The sequence below is a fragment of the Panthera onca genome, chromosome B3 (genome assembly GCF_046562875.1).
Source record: "Panthera onca isolate mPanOnc1 chromosome B3, mPanOnc1 haplotype 2, whole genome shotgun sequence".
Classification (NCBI taxonomy): Eukaryota; Metazoa; Chordata; class Mammalia; order Carnivora; family Felidae; genus Panthera; species Panthera onca.
The window spans coordinates 123,592,697-123,610,994 of NC_138344.1; the positions used below are offsets into that span (position 1 = coordinate 123,592,697).

The window sequence follows — 18,298 nt, forward strand, 5'->3', positions numbered from 1 at the left end:
TCTTGGCCATGCAAGCATCTCTGCAGTCTTCCCTTGGAGGCTCAGGTCAGACACAGTCAAAGCCATGTAGTCATAGTACAGCATCTTGATGATGTGTATGAGTTTTGGGCAAGCTCTTCATCTTGTTTGCATAGTACTAGTTTCCACTGAATACAAAAATGCCTCAGTGGTGTTGATTTATGAACATTGTGCATTCCTTACAATGAAGATACATTTTAAAGGAAAAAAGGGTGATTTCAGGATACAGTGAGTTTTAGCGTAATGTGTTTTCAGGTTCAGCTATGTCTCATGGACAACTTAGAGAATGTAAGGGGTCCGTGGAGAGGAGGTAATAGGTTAGGATGCCCAGCTGCTACCACCCATAGAAACTCTGGGACAAAGAAAACAGTCAGATTTCTGGTCATAATGACAGAGTAAATGAGCTTTTGTGGACAACAGAAGCAAAATAAACCTTCTTGAATAATTTATTACTCTATAAACACAGTCATAAAGTGTCATGGTACCAGTTCAGGAGACAGGTCCTACAGCTGCCAGATTCTGCTGTCAGGGGCTGCAGGGCCACAGGAGGCAAAGATAACCAAGTACATTATTACTACCCTGGTCACCATTCCTCCCACTGATAATTTGTTTGGCCCATTCCTTCCTATTGCCTAAAGACAAGCATCAAAGTTTGGCAACTCTAGGGATGAATATTCTGTTTATTTTATCTTTAGCTTTCACAACTGCAAAGGAAGGCCTGAGTTTTTAATAAACATCCCAGCACCAGTTTATGAAAGGGAGAATGAGTTAGTGCTGTATTTTTTCAGAAGGCTTTTTAAGCCAGCTGTGGATGAGAAGATCCAATTTGCATTGGAATTGCTAACTAGAACTCAAGGAAATCCCATATGGTTTAGAGAGAAGAAAACAAAACAGAATAGGGAATGTAATGTCTCAATAGTTAGTTTACAAAACATTTACTCAGTGCCTGCACTCAGGAATGATGTCACTGAGTAAAATCATTCAGCAGTGATTTCCTAAGTTCTTACTATGTCCAGCTCTGCTCTAAGTATAGTGGAGAACAGGACAAAGTCTTTGTTCTCATGGAGCTTATCTTCCAACGAGGGAGGACTGAACAAAAATAAATGGGTAAGAGTCAGCTATGTAGAGAATCAAAATCAGTTAGTGAACATATTGCTACTTTACTGTGGAAGTCACAGAAGGCCTCTTGGAAGAATAAAATTAGAAGAGAGACCCAACCCCCTGGAAGAAACTAGCCAGGCAGAGAGCAAGGAAAGGAGTGTTTCTGGAAGGGAAGTTAGATTGTATGGCCAGAGTCTGAGACATCCTGGGCCAGACGTGCTATAAGGGATCTGTAGGAGATGACATGGGAGTAATAGTAGGCAGCTGGCAGGTCACAGGGCACTTTCACAGAGGGTCAGCATACAGAGTTTTGATTTGGGAAAACCTTTGAAGATTTTAAGCAAGAAACTGACTTGATCTGATTTATAGTACATACCTTTTAAAGAGCACTTTAGCTTGTTAGGGAGAATGGATTTTCGGAAGTGAATAGTGGAGATGGAGAGATCATTTGGGAGGCTACAAGCAAGGAATTATGGTGGTTTATGGCATTGGAAAAAGTAGACATGTGAGGAATTGTTGCCAGAGTAGAGTCAATAGAATTTCCTGGTACATTGATATGTGGAGGTGAGTTGGGGAAGGGGCTCAAGTAGATGACGAATTTAGGGTCTGTAATGTGAGTCAGACCAAAGAGATGGGAAATCCTAGGGGAGGTACAAGTTTAGTAGGCAAATAAAAGCCAAGGTTCTGTTTTAGCCTTTTTGAATTTGAGGAGCCTCTTAGATATCAAAGTAGAAATGTTGAGTAGGCGGTTGAAGATGGGAAACTGGAATTCTGACTGGAGGCGGGGGTAGGGGAGGTGAACAGGAAATCATAGTCATATAGATGGTAGGCATGTATAGCCAAGGGACTAGATGGGATCACCCCCAAAATTAAAGCAGCCCAGGGCCAAGCCTGGGGCCAGCCAAAAGGCTGAGAAATAGAGGAGGAAATGAGGAGGAATCTTGGGCTAGTCAAGCTATTAGAACAAAATATTTCAGACAGGGCTTTCATTTTTCTGACTGGCACACAGGTGACTCTTTATGTTGATAAAATAAGTATTTATATTACCAACTGTCTTGAACTTTAATAGTATTCCAAGGACATAATCATTTGCAAATAATGAGCTATATGCATATATTAGCCCTACAAATCTACATGGAGGCAAGGCTAAGAGCAGGAGAGCAGTTGCTGAGTTCATGGCTTTGAGCCCTATTTATACGCTCTTTCTCATTGGTGCACTTCATAAATATATTGGCTCTTAATTAAAGAAACTAGTGCCAGCAAGGATAGCTTTTTTGAATTCCACCCACTTCACAAAGCAGAGATCCAAGTGTTGCAAGCTGTTCTATTTTTATGGTTTAATTCAACACATGTGCACTGAATACCTATGGTGTGTCCTGCTCGATGCTAGACAGATTAAGAAACACAAAATAAGCCTACCGATTCAGCTTGTGAATCAGGGAACTTTTAATATCCTGAGTGAAGAAAGGCTTACTTAGACTAATACCTGATTAACATTAAAACAAAATGAAAATAGTGATTCCTCAAAGTTTCTTAATTGAGTTTTCCTTTTGTGTGTCTTAGTGTATTAACACTTTTGAGAGGAAGGAACTAAAATACTACCTTGACCCTCTGTTCCCTCACATCCTCATCTTACCCTCCAGTTCTGATGTCTATTAAGATATGTGTCTCCAAGGGATTTAAGGGAGTGAAGAGCAAGTGACTTGACTCAAGTCACCTGGTTTGCTAGGGGACAAGAGCTCACTTCCAGGTCTGTGCTCCTGCCACTAAATAAATATGTTCTTATGAAAATGTATCTAAATAAGAGCACTTCAGCAGGTAATTCTAACCCACATGAAGGGTAAAATAATTATAAAATTACATGCAGAAATAATAAAACTTCACCATTAAAGATGAACTAATCATGCTTTAGGAACTTAGCATTATCGGAGGGGTAGAGACATGGGTTCAACAGAAGTAGTAACAATGGCTGTTTGGGTTAAGGTTTTGGATTGAGGTTATTTGTTTGATGCTGAAGTAGATGTTCTAGCATCTGATTTCAACTTTCAGGGACTCAGCCTCCTCTGTTGAATATGAAACCCGAATTTTACAGCTGATGCTATGGTGCCAGCTTTGAAAACAACAGTAGCAAACATTTGAAAAGCCCTTTAGAATTTGTAAGCACTTTCACATTCAAATTCTCATTAGTCATACAAACTTACCCTGTGAGGTGGGTTAATTGACCAGACATCACAATCTCCCTATTACATCTGAGGAAACTTACTCAGGGAAGTTAACTGATTTGTTCAATGTCTCAACAAACTAATAACAGTGGTCAGTACATCCAAGACTGGGACTTAGGCCTCCTGACCCTAACATCTCTATCCCATATATTACATTCCAGGCACAAGGCAAGCCATGGTGGTGAAGCATGATTTTAATGCCTTTATAGAAGCTGTAGCCTAGTGTCAGGGTAAAAAAAAATGAGCAATTGAATATATTAACTAATTTACTCCTTCATTAGTTCATTCAATAAATGATTGGTGATTAGTATCCTGGTTGGTAGGCAAATAAAGATAAAAAAAATCTACACTTGTGCTAAAGTTCTTATAGTCTTGTTGAGATTAAGAGGAAAACAAGTTGAATGCGATGGAGTGTTGGAGTCAGTAGAAATCTGTGCAGCACACAGGTTCACAAAGAAGAATGGAGGTGATAGGACTGAATTAAGGTGCAAGTTAAGGGTTATGTGAATGTAGGGAAAGAAGTCATTAAGTTAATGTCCTTCCACATCTAAATGTTCTATCTTAGCAGTTTTTAAACGTAATACTAGTCTTTGTGATGTTTTATCCATTCTCATCTACTTAAGTATGAAAAATTACTCTAAATCAGGCAAGCAGATCATTAATATAGAAACACAGTTCTGAGTATTGAGCTTGATGGTGTCCTGGACTCCCTTTTCCATTATGGAGGCTTAATTTTTCTGTCTCTCCCTACTATAATAATGTGTGGAAACTGAGTTTGGGAACATATAGTATGTAAACTTTTTACTGGGGGCATTTTTGTTCACCATTAAAAAGAAAATACTAAACTTTTTTTTTTTTTAATATATGAAATTTATTGTCAAATTGGTTTCCATACAACACCGAGTGCTCATCCCAAAAGGTGCCCTCCTCAATACCCATCACCCACCCTCCCCTCCCTCCCACCCCCCATCAACCCTCAGTTTGTTCTCAGTTTTTAACAGTCTCTTATGCTTTGGCTCTCTCCCACTCTAACCTCTTTTTTTTTTTTTTTCCTTCCCCTCCCCCATGGGTTTCTGTTAAGTTTCTCAGGATCCACATAAGAGTGAAACCATATGGTATCTGTCTCTGTATGGCTTATTTCACTTAGCATCACACTCTCCAGTTCCATCCACGTTGCTACAAAGGGCCATATTTCATTTTTTCTCATTGCCACGTAGTATTCCATTGTGTATATAAACCACAATTTCTTTATCCATTCGTCAGTTGATGGACATTTAGGCTCTTTCCATAATTTGGCTATTGTTGAGAGTGCTGCTATAAACATTGGGGTACAAGTGCCCCTATGCATCAGTACTCCTGTATCCCTTGGATAAATTCCTAGCAGTGCTATTGCTGGGTCATAGGGTAGGTCTATTTTTAATTTTCTAAGGAACCTCCACACTGCTTTCCAGAGCGGCTGCACCAATTTGCATTCCCACCAACAGTGCAAGAGGGTTCCCGTTTCTCCACATCCTCTCTGGCATCTATAGTCTCCTGATTTGTTCATTTTGGCGACTCTGACTGGCGTGAGGTGATATCTGAGTGTGGTTTTGATTTGTATTTCCCTGATAAGGAGCGACGTTGAACATCTTTTCATGTGCTTGTTGGCCATCCGGATGTCTTCTTTAGAGAAGTGTCCATTCATGTTTTCTGCCCATTTCTTCACTGGGTTATTTGTTTTTCGGGTGTGGAGTTTGGTGAGCTCTTTATAGATTGTGGATACTAGCCCTTTGTCCGATATGTCATTTGCAAATATCTTTTCCCATTCCGTTGGTTGCCTTTTAGTTTTGTTGGTTGTTTCCTTTGCTGTGCAGAAGCTTTTTATCTTCATAAGGTCCCAGTAATTCACTTTTGCTTTTAATTCCATTGCCTTTGGGGATGTGTCGAGTAAGAGATTGCTACGGCTGAGGTCAGAGAGGTCTTTTCCTGCTTTCACCTCTAAGGTTTTGATGGTTTCCTGTCTCACATTCAGGTCCTTTATCCATTTTGAGTTTATTTTTGTGAATGGCGTGAGAAAGTGGTCTAGTTTCAACCTTCTGCATGTTGCTGTCCAGTTCTCCCAGGCCCATTTGTTAAAGAGACTGTCTTTTTTCCATTGGGTGTTCTTTCCTGCTTTGTCAAAGATGAGTTGGCCATACGTTTGTGGGTCTAGTTCTGGGATTTCTATTCTATTCCATTGGTCTATGTGTCTGTTTTTGTGCCAATACCATGCTGTCTTGATGATGACAGCTTTGTAGTAGAGGCTAAAGTCTGGGATTGTGATGCCTCCTGCTTTGGTCTTCTTCTTCAAAATTACTTTGGCTATTTGGGGCCTTTTGTGGTTCCATATGAATTTTAGGATTGCTTGTTCTAGTTTCGAGAAGAATGCTGGTGCACTTTTGATTGGGATTGCATTGAATGTGTAGATAGCTTTGGGTAGTATTGACATTTTGACAATATTTATTCTTCCAATCCATGAGCAGGGAATGTCTTTCCATTTCTTTAAATCTTCTTCAATTACCTTCATAAGCTTTCTATAGTTTTCAGCATACAGATCTTTTACATCTTTGGTTAGATTTATTCTTAGGTATTTTACTTCTTGGTGCAATTGTGAATGGGATCAGTTTCTTTATTTGTCTTTCTGTTGTTTCATTGTTAGTATATAAGAATGCAACTAATTTCTGTACATTGATTTTGTATCCTGCAACTTTGCTGAATTCATGTATCAGTTCTAGCAGACTTTTGGTGGAGTCTATCGGATTTTCCATGTATAATATCATGTCATCTGCAAAAAGCGAAAGCCTGACTTCATCTTTGCCAATTTGGATGACTTTGATTTCCTTTTCTTGTCTGATTGCTGATGCTAGAACTTCCAGCACTATGTTAAACAACAGCGGTGAGAGTGGGCATCCCTGTCGTGTTCCTGATCTCAGGGAAAAAGCACTCAGTTTTTCCCCGTTGAGGATGATGTTAGCTGTGGGCTTTTCATAAATGGCTTTTATGATCTTTAAGTATGTTCCTTCTATCCCGACTTTCTCAAGGGTTTTTATTAAGAAAGGGTGCTGGATTTTGTCAAAGGCCTTTTCTGCATCGATTGAAAGGATCATATGATTCTTCTCTTTTTTTTTTGTTAATGTGATGTATCACATTGATTGATTTGCGAATGTTGAACCAGCCCTGCATCCCAGGAATGAATCCCACTTGATCATGGTGAATAATTCTTTTTATATGCCATTGAATTGGATTTGCTAGTATCTTATTGAGAATTTTTGCATCCATATTCATCAGGGATATTGGCCTGTAGTTCTCTTTTTTTACTGGGTCTCTGTCTGGTTTAGGAATCAAAGTAATACTGGCTTCATAGAATGAGTCTGGAAGTTTTCCTTCCCTTTCTATTTCTTGGAATAGCTTGAGAAGGATAGGTATTATCTCTGCTTTAAACGTCTGGTAGAACTCCCCTGGGAAGCCATTGGGTCCTGGACTCTTATTTGTTGGGAGATTTTTGATAACTGATTCAATTTCTTCGCTGGTTATGGGTCTGTTCAAGCTTTCTATTTCCTCCTGATTGAGTTTTGGAAGAGTGTGGGCGTTTAGGAATTTGTCCATTTCTTCCAGGTTGTCCAATTTGTTGGCATATAATTTTTCATAGTATTCCCTGATAATTGTTTGTATCTCTGAGGGATTGGTTGTAATAATTCCATTTTCATTCATGATTTTATCTATTTGGGTCATCTCCCTTTTCTTTTTGAGAAGCCTGGCTAGAGGTTTGTCAATTTTGTTTATTTTTTCAAAAAACCAACTCTTGGTTTCGTTGATCTGCTCTACAGTTTTTTTAGATTCTATATAGTTTATCTCTGCTCTGATCTTTATTATTTCTCTTCTTCTGCTGGGTTTAGGCTGCCTTTGCTGTTCTGCTTCTATTTCCTTTAGGTGTGCTGTTAGATTTTGTATTTGGGATTTTTCTTGTTTCTTGAGATAGGCCTGGATTGCAATGTATTTTCCTCTCAGGACTGCCTTCGCTGCGTCCCAAAGCGTTTGGATTGTTGTATTTTCATTTTCGTTTGTTTCCATATATTTTTTAATTTCTTCTCTAATTGCCTGGTTGACGCATTCATTCTTTAGTAGGGTGTTCTTTAACCTCCATGCTTTTGGAGGTTTTCCAGACTTTTTCCTGTGGTTGATTTCAAGCTTCATAGCATTGTGGTCTGAAAGTATGCATGGTATAATTTCAATTCTTGTAAACTTATGAAGGGCTGTTTTGTGACCCAGTATGTGATCTATCTTGGAGAATGTTCCATGTGCACTCGAGAAGAAAGTATATTCTGTTGCTTTGGGATGCAGAGTTCTAAATATATCTGTCAAGTCCATCTGATCCAATGTATCATTCAGGGCCCTTGTTTCTTTATTGACCGTGTGTCTAGATGATCTATCCATTTCTGTAAGTGGGATGTTAAAGTCCCCTGCAATGACCACATTCTTATCAATAAGGTTGCTTATGTTTATGAGTAATTGTTTTATATATTTGGGGGCTCCGGTGTTCGGCGCATAGACATTTATAATTGTTAGCTCTTCCTGATGGATAGACCCTGTAATTATTATATAATGCCCTTCTTCATCTCTTGTTACAGCCTTTAATTTAAAGTCTAGTTTGTCTGATATAAGTATGGCTACTCCAGCTTTCTTTTGGCTTCCAGGAGCATGATAAATAGTTCTCCATCCCCTCACTCTCAATCTAAAGGTGTCCTCAGATCTAAAATGAGTCTCTTGTAGACAGCAAATAGATGGGTCTTGTTTTTTTATCCATTCTGATACCTATGTCTTTTGGTTGGCGCATTTAATCCATTTACATTCAGTGTTATTATAGAAAGATGCGGGTTTAGAGTCATTGTGATGTCTGTATGTTTTATGCTTGTAGCGATGTCTCTGGTACTTTGTCTCACAGGATCCCCCTTAGGATCTCTTGTAGGGCTGGTTTCGTGGTGACAAATTCCTTCAGTTTTTGTTTGTTTGGGAAGACCTTTATCTCTCCTTCTATTCTAAATGACAGACTTGCTGGATAAAGGATTCTCGGCTGCATATTTTTTCTGTTTAGCACACTGAAGATATCGTGCCAATCCTTTCTGGCCTGCCAAGTTTCAAAAGAGAGATCCGTCACGAGTCTTATAGGTCTCCCTTTATATGTGAGGGCACGTTTATCCCTTGCTGCTTTCAGAATTTTCTCTTTATCCTTGTATTTTGCCAGTTTCACTATGATATGTCGTGCAGAAGATCGATTCAAGTTACGTCTGAAGGGAGTTCTCTGTGCCTCTTGGATTTCAATGCCTTTTTCCTTCCCCAGTTCAGGGAAGTTCTCAGCTATAATTTCTTCAAGTACCCCTTCAGCACCTTTCCCTCTCTCTTCCTCCTCTGGGATACCAATTATGCGTATATTATTTCTTTTTAGTGTATCACTTAGTTCTCTAATTTTCCCCTCATACTCCTGGATTTTTTTATCTCTCTTTCTCTCAGCTTCCTCTTTTTCCATAACTTTATCTTCTAGTTCACCTATTCTCTCCTCTGCCTCTTCAATCCGAGCTGTCGTCGTTTCCATTTTGTTTTGCATTTTGTTTAAAGCGCTTTTCAGCTCCTCGTGACTGTTCCTTAGTCCCTTGATCTCTGTAGCAAGAGATTCTCTGCTGTCCTCTATACTGTTTTCAAGCCCAGCGATTAATTTTATGACTATTATTCTAAATTCACTATCTGTTATATTATTTAAATCCTTTTTGATCAGTTCATTAGCTGTTGTTATTTCCTGGAGATTCTTTTGAGGGGAATTCTTCCATTTTGTCATTTTGGATAGTCCCTGGAGTGGTGAGGACCTGCAGGGCACTTCCCCTGTGCTGTGGTGTATAACTGGAGTTGGTGGGCGGGGCCGCAGTCCTACCTGATGTCTGCCCCCAGCCCACTGCTGGGGCCACAGTCAGACTGGTGTGTGCCTTCTCTTCCCCTCTCCTAGGGGCGGGATTCACTGTGGGGTGGCGTGGCCTGTCTGGGCTACTTGCACACTGCCAGGCTTGTGATGCTGGGGATCTGGCGTATTAGCTGGGGTGGGTAGGCACGGTGCATGGGGGCAGGAGGGGCAGGCTTAGCTCGCTTCTCCTTAGGTGATCCACTTCAGGAGGGGCCCTGTGGCAGCAGGAGGGAGTCAGATCCGCTGCCGGAGGTTTGGCTCCGCAGAAGCACAGAGTTGGGTGTTTGCGCGGAGCGAGCAAGTTCCCTGGCAGGAACTGGTTCCCTTTGGGATTTTGGCTGGGGGATGGGCGGAGGAGATGGCGCTGGCGAGCGCCTTTGTTCCCCACCAAGCTGAGCTCTGTCGTCCAGGGGCTCAGCAGCTTTCCCTCCCTTTGTCCTCCAACCTTCCCGCTTTCTGAGCAGAGCTGTTAACTTATGACCTCCCAGACGCTAAGTCGCGCTTGCTGTCGGAACACAGTCTGTCAGGCCCCTCCGCTTTTGCCAGCCAGACTCGGGGGCTCTGCTTGGCCGGCGAGCCGCCCCTCTGCCCCGGCTCCCTCCCGCCAGTCCGTGGAGCGCGAACCGCCTCGCCGCCCTTCCTACCCTCTTCCGTGGGCCTCTCGTCTGCACTTGGCTCCGGAGACTCCGTTCTGCTAATCCTCTGGCGGTTTTCTGGGTTATTGAGGCAGGTGTAGGTGGAATCTAAGTGATCAGCAGGACGTGTGGTGAGCCCAGCATCCTCCTACGCCGCCATCTTCCCTCTCCGAATCCACTAAACTTTTTATCTAGAAATAAATACCATGTACAAAGCAGGCTTCTTCACCCCTTCCTTGAGCATCACTCATGTCTTGAGGAAGAGGTTGTGAGAAGTTCCGAGTATATGCAGGACTCATTTTATGACACAGGTGACAGCCATCCCCACCTTCCTGGATTCCATATCCATTCTCAGAGTCTCCATTTTTATTCTAGTCCAAACCATGATTCAGAACTGAGCCATTGGTTCTCCCAGAAGAATCCCTCCCTTCTTCTTGTGGACATATAAAAATAGCAATCAGTGAAATGTTTTTGTATCTTTCAAAGGAGGGACAGATGAGGATATTTACCTGACATACCTAATTCAAAAAAAACCTTGAAATCCTCAGGAAGTATTTGTTCTCCAAACTTCTCTCTTAGCCCACCCTACTTGTAATGTTTCAAGTCTTTCCCTGGAATTGCACTCAGATTCCCAAGAAGGTTTCCTTTTCCTTCCTTTCTCCACTGTTTTCCCTCAGAAACTTAAAATATTTACAGTTATACAAAGTAGTTCATTTGGGCCTCCTCTTGGACCTCACTTGTACACACTGAAGACAATGTCCCTTAGACAGCAGGATCCACTCTCCCAAAAAGGTGGGTCTGTAGCTTGAGTTACCTGATCATGTCTTTTGAATGTGTCAAGCCCAACTCGAGGCAGTTTAGAAAACAATTTTTTTTTAATAAGTGCATTCCCCAAGGTGAATCCTGATCAATGTAATTCTGTCTTATTGCATTTGATGTTTTTAAAAGTTTGACTTTACATTTAGACAGGTTATTTGGACATGGTGGGATACAAATGGTTGCATCAAAATATGCTGTTTCAAGTCAAAGTATTATTTGTTCTCAATGGCAAGCATCATTCTAAAGCATTCTTAACACTCACCATGTAGAGGCATAGGTGGAGAACCATGTAGTTATTGATAATAAAACCTAACACACATAGCTAATGAAAGATTAAAATAAACCTGGGACATAATTATGAGCTACTAGCAATATTACTTTGTATCTTACATTAAAAATCAAACAAGCTTTGTGTATGTAACTGATGGCTGACTTATAAGCATGTATGTGCCCTATATTCAGGCTGTGTTGGCTTCATTTGAAACTATGGCTTCCATGGGTTTAAAAAATACATATTTTATTTGCAAAGTGACAACCCCAAATTTTACTATGTTCAACTGTTTAAACCGGTGATTTCCAGAATGTTAATGGTGTCCTACTTGTATGAGTTTTAAAAAAAGCTATTTTGAAATAGGTAAATTACCCAAATTATGATAGATCTTCTCAAAACACCTCTTGACACCTCTTGTTATCCAGGAGTATGTATATACTGGAAGTCTCTTATTCTTTAAGTCTCGTACTTAGTCCAGTATGTTTCACACTTTAAAAAGTTGCCTACGGGCACCTGGGTTCCTTAGTTGGTTGAACATCTGACTCTTGATCTCAGCTCAGGTCTTGTTCTCAGGGTTGTGACTTCAAGCCCCACACTGGGCTCCACTCTGGGTGTGGAGCCTACTTTTAAAAAAATTGCCTATGAAACAAAAAACAGCCTATCTGAATATTATCAAAACCAACTTTGTTGTAAAGAAGTCACTTGATACCTTGTGAGGCCATATGAGCATTTATAGAGTCTTCTCATACAATACAATTCATTGTTAAAAGTATAAGTATTCAAAAAAATCAGTGCACCAAGGGTTTTTCTCTTCCTATATTATTGGGATGTTTTTTTCCTCCTTCTGCAACCTCCCAGCCGTCCTTTGTGAAGTTCCTACTATAATGATTAACATTATTAAACCAGAGACTAAAAATCTTGGTACGGACTGACCCATGGGGACACGTTATTATACTTATTTTAAAATAAAATAATAAAAGGGGCGTCTCATAGGGGGCAAAAGTCTAACTCATCCTCACAATTTATTCCTTTTCGTGAAAGTCACCCAGAAAAGTTCTCAGGAGTGACTAAGATTGTGTCAGAACCAGGTGCTCTCAAGTGTCTCACCTTTGTGGTTTGCCGACCTGGGTTTCCCAGTCCTTGGTTGGACATTAATATTCTCATAGGGATATAGTATTGACTATAACTCTCGGGATCTCTTCCAGTAGAGGCCGAGGCCATTTCTAAAAACTCCTTCCACGCACATACACACACACACACACACAACACCTACTCCAACACTCTCCCTTCTCCTTGCCCCTCACCTTCCTCCTCTCCCTCTCTCTTTTCCATCTTTCTCAATAGAGATTGAATGGAACATCTGTTTCCCACATGATCTCTAGAAGACTGGAGATAGTATAGTTTCCCCCAATGCAGTTTGAATATACCATGCTCATTTCCTATCTATTCTGTACTCTACAGATACTGACCCTGTGCCGCTGTGTTCTTCGGAGTAGAGAGGGTGTGAGCCTGATAAACGGAATAGCGTGCGTGGAATACACACACACACACGCACTCATGCTATCCCATTTATCAGGCTCATTTTATGAACACTCTGTTGTCACTGATGGTACCCCGGCAATGTGGCAAAACCCAAGAAAATCATATGGAACACTGCAATTATATCCTCTCTATGACTTACAAAATATGCCTTGTAGGTCTGTGAATGAATATGGGATAAGCTTTCTAGAACAGATCCCATGAACCCATGTATATTTTTTATTTCACTTCCTATCACTACAGTCTCCACTTCAGCCCCCAACATGCATATACATAGGCACAAGCTTTCCTTCTTATAATTGGCAGGAAGCCTTGGGATGCCCTTTGCCCCTACTGGAAAGGCATGAAACTAAGTCTAGTACTTTCCTCCCACCCCCAAATCAGTTTTGTCTTGCTGACCTCTCCCCAACCCCAGCTTGCTGTTCTGTTTTTCTATTTTCCCTAAATGCAACTTACTTTAAGCATGTATTAACTTGATTAACATTCCTACAGTTAAAGGCTAATAGAAGATTACCCATTTGTCAGTCTTAGCCACTTTCTTCTCTTTCAAATGTCTACTTATGACGTACATCCAGACTGCACGCCCTTTTTATTTTTTTTAAAGAAAAGCGAAACCAAAAAAAACTTTTTTAAAAAAATGCAAAATTCATTTTTAAAGGAAATGCAAAATTTGTTTTTAATTTTGGCTATCACCAAAAGGGGAATCAACAAGCCAGAAAACAAAAAGCAAAAAGCAAAAAAAAAGTGTCCCCTGACTGCTCTGTCTGTGCCTCCTCAGCGTGTGCATCTGGTTGTTCATCTCTGAAAGTCTGTGAAATCCTTTTTCCTTTAAACTTTTTGGTTCTTTTCTCCCTTTTTGTTTGGGAATTAAGTGCTTTTTGTATTATATCTATCTATATATATATATCAATATGTTTCTTTTGATTGCTAGATCTTTAACTTTAGATTTGGTTTTATCCAAAATTATGAGAAAAAAGTTATGAATTGTTTTCTGCAATTTTCCCCCACTCCCTCTTTAAATGTGGAACAACTTCAGCCGCAGAATCCCCACATCCACATCTCTCAAATTAGCGCCTTCTCATTGGGAATCCTGTGCACCCATGGGTGGCAGGGAGAACGTGGATGATGTCATACAGACAGAACCATTTCTCTATAAGGAAGTGACTAGTAACCCAGCAAGTGGGCTCCCTGTACACTTTTGCCTCTCCATCACCTCTGCTAGTCTCCAACCCTCTCCCCTAACTCTAGATGGGGCTGTGTGGCTGCCGGTGAAGTTGTTCAACTTGAATGCATAAATCTAGTCTTCTTGTTTTTGCTTTTAATCTTTTGGTCATTATTATTAGTATTATTATTTTATGTATTTTGGCGACTTTTAGTAGGAAAAAAAGTTTAACTGTTTTTATTATTTGAAACTCTTTAATGAAACTGTAATGATTTTTGGAGTAATTGCATGTTGAAGAAGTTGCAGCTTAGGGTGTGTGAGATTGTGTTAGAGTTCTGTTCTTTATTTCTGTAGATGGGCATGTGTAGGCTCATTTGTTTTTGTATATTGCCCATCCCTTCCTTACAGCCAGAAGCTCTAATGCAGCTAGATCACTCCGTGCCGCCCTTACATGGACATGGCGACTCACTTACACTTTCACCCCCATCATCTTCATCTCTTGTGTTGTACACTCATAAATATGACCCTGCCCTCTCTGCATCCCTCCTCCCCACACTTCCCTTCCCTTAGCATTGTTCAAATTTATGTGCTGCCATCCATCCCCTTAAATCTAAAACTTGTCAAAAAGACAAAAATATTTAAAAGACAAATATATATCTGAGAACCTATAACAGTGCAGAAGTTCATTCAAAACCCTCCAGATTCAGAGAATTTTTAAAGGCAAATTATAAAAGTAAACAGGTTTTTTTTTTAATTTTTTAAATCACTGCAATCGGAATTATTTCAAATTCAAAATCGATGCCCTCCCAAGCCCCTCAGAGAAAAACTTTGTTAAAGTGCAGATTTTTTTTTCTTTTCATGTTATGTGGTGTGGATGTATGTGTTGTTGCCTCCCTGTATCATCCTCTGTTGTAAATTATTATATTTGAAAAATTAGACATTTTGCTCAAAAGTTTTTTAAGAAATGACAACAAAAAAGCAAGTTACAAGAATGTGGCAATCCTATTTGTCCAAGAGCATTCTTACACAACTTTCTTTTGTAAATTTTTCTTTCATGCCAAAAAACATGCGGGCAATTTGTTGATGTAAGTTGACTATAAATTAATATGGTATGCTTTTTTCATTTATTTTATCTATATGGAAATGACTGCTTTCTTTGTTTTCCAAAAATAGCCTCCTTTTTTTTTTTTAATTTGCTTTTACTTTTTTTTTTCCCCTGCCCTTATACTGTGAATGCCTTGTGAATCTTATTTGCTCTCCTTTCCTCTAGTTTACTTTGGCCTTGATGTTAGTTTTATTTTCTACTATATGCTTTTGAAGACAGTATTAAATATTTTATTTCATTTGTGCCTATCTGCTTAATTTTCACTGTTATGTTTTGTGCTGAATTGCTTCTAATCAATGTGAACTCTACTGTTCATAGAAGGGGTGGGTAAGTTGTTCTCATCATCCAAAGGAAGCCTAGCCTCTTTGCCGGAACCAACTTTAAAGCCTTGAGAATAATGATATGCTCTACAGTGGGATGTTAAATTGGTTACAGCCTATGGGAGGCCTGTACCCCCCAGAAGAAAAGAAGTTAACGCCAAGTATTATCAGTGGTAATACATCCTAACTTAACTCCTTAGAAAGCATTCAGGGAAATCAGTCCTTTATTGTATTTTCCTTCAGCAAAGGGAAATTAAGGTGCTCTCAAGTGACAATAGTAGAGTTTGGTTATCCAGGATTTTGCCACCACCATCACTGCAGACTCCAAAATTGATTTTATTGAGAATGAAGGCATCAAGAATCCCAGGTGTCTACGGTATTATCCTGTGATAATGATGGCTTTCAATGTATAGAATTAACTACTGGTGAAAACAAACACTCATATACAGAGAGCACACAATTCTGTCTCTCCTTCTCCCTCCCTGCATCCCTCCCAGCCTCTTTCTTTCTCTTCTTACCTCCTTCCTTGTCCCTCTCTCTCTCCCTCCCTTCCTCCTTTTCTCCCTCTCCCCGCCTCTCTCCCACTCCCTCCCTGCCTCTTTATCTCCCTCCCTCCTTTCTTGCCCTCTCTGCTCCCCCTCCTCTTTTCCCTTTCATTTAATAGTTGCTATTTCTCTCCTGGATTTAATCAAGTAAACTTTAAAAGGATCCTAAGATCCTACCGAGAAGAAACATGATAATTTTAACATCTAAAGTTTTATTTAGGAAATCTTTCAGGTAGGTAAGTACTGCCATTTTGTGTGACCTTAGAGGTGAAAATACCCCCTGAGGTTAAAGGTATTTGGATTAATGTTGCCTTATGCACTTTGGGAAAGATAAGATGGATAGGTAAGGAGTGCTATACCAGGAGCACTTGGGTGGCTCTGTTGGTTAACTGTACAACTCGATTTTGGCTCAAGTCATGATCCCAAGGTTCATTTGGTGGGACTGAACCCCTCATAGGGCTCTGTACTGCTCTGTCTGCTTGGGAGTCTCTCTCTCTCTACCCCTCCCCTACTCATGTTCTTACTCTCTCATTCTCTTTCAAAATGAACATTTTAAGAAAAAAGAAGGGCTGTATCATTTTTAAATAAACAGATTACTTGTTTCACTTTAATTTCAGATATAGTGTTATCTGAAACTGTTACAGAAATATCCGACTGAATGGTGGGTAATAGATGTATTTCCAACACAGTAGCTTTAATGAATGGGCTTTCTCTGACTCAGTTTATATGATTTTATATTGTTTCATGTGCTGGATGATATTTTGGGTTTAAAACTAAGAACTTCCTAAATGGGGTGTTATTTTATCTAATAGAATTTATTTTTGTTGAGGAAGCTATCCATTGGCCAATTTTTTAAATACAAGCTTTTTGAATTAGTAGTTCATTCTTCAAAGCTGCATTTAAAATAGCCCCAATAACCTAGATCCTATATTATTATATTTGTACCCTAGCATGAGGCTACTACATTAAAAAAATGATCAGAAGAAAGTGATCAATGATGTATAGGCCCAAAATGTTAATAGAAATAATACTATTAACTGGCATTTTGAAGTAACAATGGATTCTATGCTAAATACTTAGTATGCATATAATTAACATTAACATGCATTATTATTCACACTGGTGTTTGAGATAGACGTGTTATTATTTACATTTTACGGAGAGTTTAAGAAATTTCACTGAACTCACATGGCTAGTAAACCACAGAGCTCTGATGCTAACCTGAGTATGAGTGGCTCTAGAGACAAAGCCCTTAATCAATAAGGAAATGAAAAATTCTACTGGGCATGCCTTATTTTACAATGTATAATGATATCCAGGGCCTTTGTCTCATCTTACCTGGGCATATGTTGAAAAATCGAATCTGTAGCCTTTCAGAATCAAATCCATTTCAGACAAACTAGGGGGAAAAATGTCCCACCTCAAGATTCTCGTCTTACTAAAATGTAAGTTAAGACCCTTTGAGCCCCTTGAGTTTTTCTGGAGCCTTCTCCCCTGGTACTTGGCATGTTTGTCCATGGCAATTTTTCCTGAAAGTGGAGAAGAATTTCATGATTGCAGACTTCAGGACCTTTATGTGCTACAAGTACACACTGCTTTGGCACCAAGTAATTAAGTGAATGTCATTCAACAACTAATTTATGGGGGAAAAGGATGATTTTTCTGTATTACATGACTATATCTCAGTAGTGAATTAGAAACATGCAAATAAAGAGATGAGGTAAAGAACCTAAATATAAATAAAATAAATTCAAGGAATTGGAGCATGGTGTCCTCTCTCAGTCTGGCTCTTTAGTGTCATTGTTTTGGTATTTTTGTGACTTCTCAGACTTGAATGTCTCCAGAGAGGAAAAGGTTGGAGCCACATTGAAATTTCACGCTGCCCTTGTTTTTTCAGATGACCCACTACATTCACTATCACCTGTGAAATTCTCACAGTTCAGAAAAGTTCTATTAAATTTTTAATACACTGTCTTTTTCGATGGCAGAGAGCCCCTTTTGCTGGATATCAGCCCTAGACACATGAATTATATATCTATAAATACACTCATAAAGCAAAAAAGCAGGGCAGCCTTCAGGGCTAAAATAGACCTTTTATATCCCTTGTGATCTCTCTAGTTTAAAGAAAAGCACAACCCTGTCAAAAACGGGTATATATTCCTGATTTAAAATGCTAAGGTTAAGGAATAAAGATAGTTCTTATTCCAAGCCAAAGACAAATTCTGGGGAGGGAACAGGAAATTAGGGTGTTGATGGCTTACAGGGTTTCTGTCCCTCTGCCTGTAACCCCTTGTGATTTTAGGCTTGCTGCTTCTATGAATATGAATCTTTATAAGCATAGACATCTGGTAGATCACTGACTCCATAGTCTTTGGACATTGGGGAAAAAAAACATAGCTGCTCCAACATTTCTGAGGACAATCACTTTGGATTAAAACAAACATAACATCTTAAATAGCTTCCTACAGTCTAAGTTATTTCTGTTAAGGATCTAATCATGGAAAAATACATCCCTCATCTCATCTCAAAGGATGTGTGCCCTCATATTCCCTAGGACACTATATAATCATCCTAAATCTTAAAGATGGAATTT

The 18,298-nt window shown here is 39.6% G+C and overlaps 1 protein-coding gene across 17 annotated transcripts in view; it reads left to right on the forward strand.

Annotated features, from left to right (window-relative positions):
• The window catches only part of NRXN3 (neurexin 3), a 1,572,196-nt gene that overhangs the window by 1,547,177 nt on the left and 6,721 nt on the right, over window positions 1-18,298 (forward strand). For 2 of the 17 annotated variants that reach the window (XR_013556003.2, XR_013556004.2), the window contains exon 22: window positions 14,144-14,820. The exons of the other annotated variants lie outside the window; for them this stretch is intronic. The gene's annotated coding sequence lies outside the window, so the exon portion shown is untranslated. The remainder of the gene's footprint in view (window positions 1-14,143; window positions 14,821-18,298) is intronic. 17 annotated transcript variants of the gene reach the window in all.